Source organism: Cetorhinus maximus, unplaced genomic scaffold, assembly GCF_964194155.1.
Source record: "Cetorhinus maximus unplaced genomic scaffold, sCetMax3.hap1.1 HAP1_SCAFFOLD_3690, whole genome shotgun sequence".
Lineage (NCBI taxonomy): Eukaryota > Metazoa > Chordata > Chondrichthyes > Lamniformes > Cetorhinidae > Cetorhinus > Cetorhinus maximus.
The window spans coordinates 16,125-24,145 of NW_027599596.1; the positions used below are offsets into that span (position 1 = coordinate 16,125).

At 54.0% G+C, this 8,021-nt stretch overlaps 1 long non-coding RNA gene across 1 annotated transcript; it reads left to right on the forward strand.

Annotated features, from left to right (window-relative positions):
• The first annotated feature begins 524 nt into the window (after positions 1-524).
• On the forward strand, positions 525-6,946 carry LOC144678140 (uncharacterized). Its single transcript, XR_013575962.1, has 3 exons — positions 525-659; positions 1,909-2,070; positions 6,877-6,946. It is a non-coding gene; the product is annotated as an uncharacterized LOC144678140 (long non-coding RNA).
• Positions 6,947-8,021: the final 1,075 nt, after the last annotated feature.

An 8,021-nucleotide genomic window follows, 5' to 3' on the forward strand; every position in this document is an offset into this window, starting at 1 on the left:
TGTGTGTGTGTGTGGGCGAGTGTGTGTGTGTGTGTGGGCGAGTGTGTGTGTGTGTGTGGGCGAGTGTGTGTGTGTGTGTGGGCGAGTGTGTGTGTGTGTGTGTGCGAGTGTGTGTGTGTGTGTGGGCGAGTGTGTGTGTGTGTGTGTGCGAGTGTGTGTGTGGGCGAGTGTGTGTGTGTGCAAGTGTGTGTGTGTGTGGGCGAGTGTGTGTGTGTGCGAGTGTGTGTGTGTGTGGGCGAGTGTGTGTGTGTGTGTGTGTGTGCGAGTGTGTGTGTGTGTGCGAGTGTGTGTGTGTGTGCGAGTGTGTGTGTGTGTGCGAGTGTGTGTGTGTGTGTGTGGGCGAGTGTGTGTGTGTGTGTGGGCGAGTGTGTGTGTGTGTGTGTGTGTGTGTGCCTGTACACAGGTCTGTGCGCATGGTGTATCTGTTGTGTGGCGGGAGTACATCATCCCTCTACTACAGGGCTGACAGGCTGCCTGACTTTACTTCTTCCTCTGCCCAGGACTGCACGATATGCATGGAGAGATTGATGGCCCCCTCGGGGTATAAGGGCACCCCCATCCAGCCCATTGTCAAACCTGAGTTAGTGGGAAGACTATCCCAATGTGGACACAGTTTCCACGTACTGTGTCTAGTCGCCATGTACAATAACGGGAACAAGGTAAGGAACCCATTCCGGACTCGCATCTCTTTATACCCAGCGTCCCCATCAAACTCCCCCAGGACAGGTACAGCACGGGGTTAGATACAGAGTAAATCTCCCTCTACACTGTCCCCATCAAACTCTCCCAGGACAGGTACAGCACGGGGTTAGATACAGAGTAAAGCTCCCTCTACACTGTCCCCATCAAACTCTCCCAGGACAGGTACAGCACAGGGTTAGATACAGAGTAAATCTCCCTCTACACTGTCCCCATCAAACACTCCCAGGACAGGTACAGCACGGGGTTAGATACAGAGTAAATCTCCCTCTACACTGTCCCCATCAAACACTCCCAGGACAGGTACGGCACGGGGTTAGATACAGAGTAAATGTCTCTCTACACTGTCCCCATCAAACATTCCCAGGACAGGTACAGCACGGGGTTAGATACAGAGTAAAGCTCCCTCTACACTGTCCCCATCAAACACTCCCAGGACAGGTACAGCACGGGGTTAGATACAGAGTAAAACTCGCTCTACACTGTCCCCATCAAACATTCCCAGGACAGGTACAGCATGGGGTTAGATACAGAGTAAAGCTCCCTCTACACTGTCCCCATCAAACACTCCCAGGACAGGTACAGCACGGGGTTAGATACAGAGTAAAACTCGCTCTACACTGTCCCCATCAAACACTCCCAGGACGGGTACAGCACGGTGTTAGATACAGAGTAAATATCTCTCTACACTGTCCCCATCAAACACTCCCAGGACAGGTACAGCACGGGGTTAGATACAGAGTAAAGCTCCCTCTACACTGTCCCCATCAAACACTCCCAGGACAGGTACAGCACGGGGTTAGATACAGAGTAAATGTCTCTCTACACTGTCCCCATCAAACACTCCGAGGGCAGGTACAGCACGGGGTTAGATACAGAGTAAAGCTCCCTCTACACTGTCCCCATCAAACACTCCCAGGACAGGTACAGCACGGGGTTAGATACAGAGTAAATGTCTCTCTACACTGTCCCCATCAAACACTCCCAGGACAGGTACAGCACGGGGTTAGATACAGAGTAAAGCTCCCTCTACACTGTCCCCATCAAACACTCCCAGGACAGGTACAGCACGGGGTTAGATACAGAGTAAATCTCTCTCAGCACCGTCCCCATCAAACACTCCCAGGGCAGGTACAGGGTTAGATACACAGTAAATGTCTCTCTACATTACCCTCCCATCCCCAGTGTTAATTCCTCTCCCGGTTGCAGGATGGAAGTCTCCAATGTCCCACCTGCAAGACAATATATGGAGTGAAGACTGGGACCCAGCCAGCAGGGAAAATGGAATACCACACAATTCCTCACTCTCTGCCCGGATATCCCGACTCCAAAACCATTCGCATCATCTACAACATTCCCCCTGGAATTCAGGTATGTGCTCAGTTAGCAGCCTTCAATATACAACACAACAGGCAATGTGACACTGTCTCGCAGACACCTCACACACCACCAACAACTCATACCCCACACCCCTTACAGAGACACCCCGATATACCCCACACCCCTAACAGAGACACCCCGATATACCCCACACCCCTTACAGAGACACCCCGATATACCCCACACCCCTTACAGAGACACCCCGATATACCCCACACCCCTTACAGAGACACCCCGATATACCCCACACCCCTTACAGAGACACCCCGATATACCCCACACCCCTTACAGAGACACCCCGATATACCCCACACCCCTTACAGAGACACCCCGATATACCCAACACCCCTTACAGAGACACCCCGATACACCCCACACCCCTTACAGAGACACCCCGATATACCCCACACCCCTTACAGAGACACCCCGATATACCCCACACCCCTTACAGAGACACCCCGATATACACCACACCCCTTACAGAGACACCCCGATATACCCCACACCCCTAACAGAGACACCCCGATACACCCCACACCCCTTACAGAGACACCCCGATATACCCCACACCCCTTACAGAGACACCCCGATATACCCCACACCCCTTACAGAGACACCCCGATACACCCCACACCCCTTACAGAGACACCCCGATATACCCCACACCCCTTACAGAGACACCCCGATATACCCCACACCCCTTACAGAGACACCCCGATATACACCACACCCCTTACAGAGACACCCCGATATACCCAACACCCCTTACAGAGACACCCCGATACACCCCACACCCCTAACAGAGACACCCCGATATACCCCACACCGCTTACAGAGACACCCCGATATACCCAACACCCCTTACAGAGACACCCCGATATACCCCACACCCCTTACAGAGACACCCCGATATACCCAACACCCCTAACAGAGAAACCCCGATATACCCCACACCCCTTACAGAGACACCCCGATATACCCCACACCCCTTACAGAGACACCCCGATATACCCAACACCCCTTACAGAGACACCCCGATATACCCAACACCCCTTACAGAGACACCCCGATATACCCCACACCCCTTACAGAGACACCCCGATACACCCCACACCCCTAACAGAGACACCCCGATATACCCCACACCCCTTACAGAGACACCCCGATATACCCCACACCCCTTACAGAGACACCCCGATATACCCCACACCCCTTACAGAGACACCCCGATATACCCCACACCCCTTACAGAGACACCCCGATACACCCCACACCCCTTACAGAGACACCCCGATACACCCCACTCCCTTACAGAGACACCCCGATATACCCCACACCCCTTACAGAGACACCCCGATATACCCCACACCCCTTACAGAGACACCCCGATATACCCCACACCCCTTACAGAGACACCCCGATATACCCCACACCCCTTACAGAGACACCCCGATATACCCCACACCCCTTACAGAGACACCCCGATACACCCCACACCCCTTACAGAGACACCCCGATACACCCCACACCCCTAACAGAGACACCCCGATATACCCACACCCCTTACAGAGACACCCCGATATACCCCACACCCCTTACAGAGACACCCCGATATACCCCACACCCCTTACAGAGACACCCCGATATACCCCACACCCCTTACAGAGACACCCCGATATACCCCACACCCCTTACAGAGACACCCCGATATACCCACACCCCTTACAGAGACACCCCGATATACCCCACACCCCTTACAGAGACACCCCGATATACCCACACCCCTTACAGAGACACCCCGATATACCCACACCCCTTACAGAGACACCCCGATATACCCACACCCCTTACAGAGACACCCCGATATACCCACACCCCTTACAGAGACACCCCGATATACCCACACCCCTTACAGAGACACCCCGATATACCCCACACCCCTTACAGAGACACCCCGATATACCCACACCCCTTACAGAGACACCCCGATACACCCCACACCCCTTACAGAGACACCCCGATATACCCCACACCCCTTACAGAGACACCCCGATATACCCACACCCCTTACAGAGACACCCCGATATACCCCACACCCCTTACAGAGACACCCCGATATACCCCACACCCCTTACAGAGACACCCCGATATACCCACACCCCTTACAGAGACACCCCGATATACCCCACACCCCTTACAGAGACACCCCGATATACCCCACACCCCTTACAGAGACACCCCGATATACCCACACCCCTTACAGAGACACCCCGATATACCCCACACCCCTTACAGAGACACCCCGATATACCCCACACCCCTTACAGAGACACCCCGATATACCCCACACCCCTTACAGAGACACCCCGATACACCCCACACCCCTTACAGAGACACCCCGATATACCCCACACCCCTTACAGAGACACCCCGATACACCCACACCCCTTACAGAGACACCCCGATATACCCACACCCCTTACAGAGACACCCCGATATACCCCACACCCCTTACAGAGACACCCCGATATACCCCACACCCCTTACAGAGACACCCCGATATACCCCACACCCCTTACAGAGACACCCCGATACACCCCACACCCCTTACAGAGACACCCCGATATACCCCACACCCCTTACAGAGACACCCCGATACACCCAACACCCCTTACAGAGTCACCCCGATATACCCACACCCCTTACAGAGACACCCCGATATACCCCACACCCCTTACAGAGACACCCCGATATACCCCACACCCCTTACAGAGACACCCCGATATACCCCACACCCCTTACAGAGACACCCCGATATACCCCACACCCCTTACAGAGACACCCCGATATACCCCACACCCCTAACAGAGACACCCCGATATACCCCACACCCCTAACAGAGACACCCCGATATACCCCACACCCCTTACAGAGACACCCCGATATACCCCACACCCCTTACAGAGACACCCCGATATACCCCACACCCCTTACAGAGACACCCCGATACACCCCACACCCCTTACAGAGACACCCCGATATACCCACACCCTTACAGAGACACCCCGATATACCCCACACCCCTTACAGAGACACCCCGATACACCCCACACCCCTTACAGAGACACCCCGATATACCCCACACCCCTTACAGAGACACCCCGATACACCCCACACCCCTTACAGAGACACCCCGATATACCCACACCCCTTACAGAGACACCCCGATATACCCCACACCCCTTACAGAGACACCCCGATATACACCACACCCCTAACAGAGACACCCCGATACACCCCACACCCCTTACAGAGACACCCCGATACACCCCACACCCCTTACAGAGACACCCCGATATACCCCACACCCCTTACAGAGACACCCCGATATACCCCACAACCCTTACAGAGACACCCCGATATACCCCACACCCCTAACAGAGACACCCCGATATACCCCACACCCCTTACAGAGACACCCCGATATACCCCACACCCCTAACAGAGACACCCCGATATACCCAACACCCCTTACAGAGACACCCCGATATACCCACACCCCTTACAGAGACACCCCGATATACCCACACCCCTTACAGAGACACCCCGATATACACCACACCCCTAACAGAGACACCCCGATATACCCAACACCCCTTACAGAGACACCCCGATATACCCCACACCCCTTACAGAGACACCCCGATATACCCAACACCCCTAACAGAGACACCCCGATATACCCCACACCCCTTACAGAGACACCCCGATATACCCACACCCCTTACAGAGACACCCCGATATACCCCACACCCCTTACAGAGACACCCCGATATACCCACACCCCTTACAGAGACACCCCGATATACCCCACACCCCTTACAGAGACACCCCGATATACCCCACACCCCTTACAGAGACACCCCGATATACGCCACACCCCTAACAGAGACACCCCGATATACCCAACACCCCTTACAGAGACACCCCGATATACCCCACACCCCTTACAGAGACACCCCGATATACCCAACACCCCTTACAGAGACACCCCGATATACCCCACACCCCTTACAGAGACACCCCGATATACCCACACCCCTTACAGAGACACCCCGATATACCCCACACCCCTTACAGAGACACCCCGATATACCCCACACCCCTTACAGAGACACCCCGATATACCCAACACCCCTAACAGAGACACCCCGATATACCCCACACCCCTTACAGAGACACCCCGATATACCCCACACCCCTTACAGAGACACCCCGATATACCCCACACCCCTTACAGAGACACCCCGATATACCCTACACCCCTTACAGAGACACCCCGATATACCCCACACCCCTTACAGAGACACCCCGATATACCCCACACTCCTTACAGAGACACCCCGATATACCCCACACCCCTTACAGAGACACCCCGATATACCCTACACCCCTTACAGAGACACCCCGATATACCCCACTCCCTTACAGAGACACCCCGATACACCCCACACCCCTCACTGTAACACTCTGATACACCCCACACCCCTCACTGTAACACTCTGATATACCCCACACCCCTCACTGTAACACTCTGATATACCCCACACCCCTCACTGTAACACTCTGATATACCCCACACCCCTCACTGTAACACTCTGTTGTACCCCACACCCCTCACTGTAACACTCTGATATACCCCACACCCCTCACTGTAACACTCTGTTGTACCCCACACCCCTCACTGTAACACTCTGATATACCCCACACCCCTCACTGTAACACTCTCTGTTTTAGGGTCCCGATCATCCGAACCCTGGAATGAGTTTCACAGCCAGAGGATTCCCACGACATTGTTACTTACCGGACAACGAGAAAGGACGAGAGGTTAGTGTCTCCCTGTGGCATAAGACAGTCAGTGTCATGTAGAGGGAGCTCTACACTGTATCTAACCCGTGATGTATCTGCCCTGGGAGCGCTCAATGCTGACACTGGGTGTAAAGTGGGGAGGGACACACTGTCAGGGTGATGTAGAGGGAGATTTACTCTGTATCTAACCCGTGCTGTACCTGCCCTGGGAGTGTTTGATGGGGACAGTATAGAGGGAGATTTACTCTGTATCTAACCCCGTGCTGTACCTGTCCTGGGAGTGTTTGATGGGGACAGTGTAGAGGGAGATTTACTCTGTATCTAACCCCATGCTGTACCTGTCCTGGGAGCGCTCGATGCTGACACTGGGTATAAAGTGGGGGACACACTGTCAGGGTGATGTAGAGGGAGATTTACTCTGTATCTAACCCGTGCTGTACCTGCCCTGGGAGTGTTTGATGGGGACAGTGTAGAGGGAGATTTACTCTGTATCTAACCCCGTGCTGTACCTGTCCTGGGAGTGTTTGATGGGGACAGTGTAGAGGGAGATTTACTCTGTATCTAACCCCATGCTGTACTTGTCCTGGGAGCGCTCGATGCTGACACTGGGTATAAAGTGGGGGACACACTGTCAGGGTGATGTAGAGGGAGCTCTACACTGTATCTAACCCGTGCTGTACCTGTCCTGGGAGCACTCGATGCTGACACTGGGTATAAAGTGGGAGGACACACTGTCAGGGTAATGTAGAGGGAGATTTACTCTGTATCTAAACCGTGCTGTATCTGCCCTGGGAGCGCTCGATGCTGACACTGGGTATAAAGTAGGGTAGACACACTGTCAGGGTAATGTAGAGGGAGATTTACTCTGTATCTAACCCATGCTGTACCTGTCCTGGGAGCGCTCGATGCTGACACTGGGTATAAAGTAGGGTAGACACACTGTCAGGGTAATGTAGAGGGAGTTCTACAGTGTATCTAACCCATGCTGTACCTGTCCTGGGAGCGCTCGATGCTGACACTGGGTATAAAGTAGGGTAGACACACTGTCAGGGTAATGTAGAGGGAGTTCTACA